Here is a 393-nt window from a genome sequence, read left to right on the forward strand (position 1 = left end):
ACCTCGTTGCCACTTGGGGCTGCCACTTCGCCACTTAAAAACCACCTCTTTGCCACCTTACTGCCACCTTGCCACTTACTATTTTTCCCAGGGAATGCATGCTGTTGGGTTTTCAGAGTACGATATAGGCAAGCGCTTTAAGGCAAACCTCAGTCTCAATTAAAACCAAAGTCTCAAATAAAACCAAAATTGGACCTTATTGGTTAGTAGTTTTATCACACCTTTCCGATGATATCATTAGTCACCGTTTCGTTCGGGGCGGTATACCGCCTTACTATAGGAAGTAGCCTCGAATTGAAAAGATCTCTTACAATGAGACTGTCGGCACGCAAGTTGACTACAGCAAACATTTTGCTATACATCCCACCACAGCCAAAGGGGCGTACCCAACTC

General features: G+C 45.0%; 1 protein-coding gene across 3 annotated transcripts in view; it reads left to right on the top strand.

Annotated features, from left to right (window-relative positions):
• LOC113217340 (tensin-4-like) overlaps positions 1–393 on the top strand; it is a 172,772-nt gene that overhangs the window by 86,175 nt on the left and 86,204 nt on the right. The gene's annotated exons all lie outside the window — the stretch shown is intronic.

Source organism: Frankliniella occidentalis, unplaced genomic scaffold (assembly GCF_000697945.3).
Source record: "Frankliniella occidentalis isolate FOCC.00 unplaced genomic scaffold, Focc_3.1 Scaffold43, whole genome shotgun sequence".
Lineage (NCBI taxonomy): Eukaryota > Metazoa > Arthropoda > Insecta > Thysanoptera > Thripidae > Frankliniella > Frankliniella occidentalis.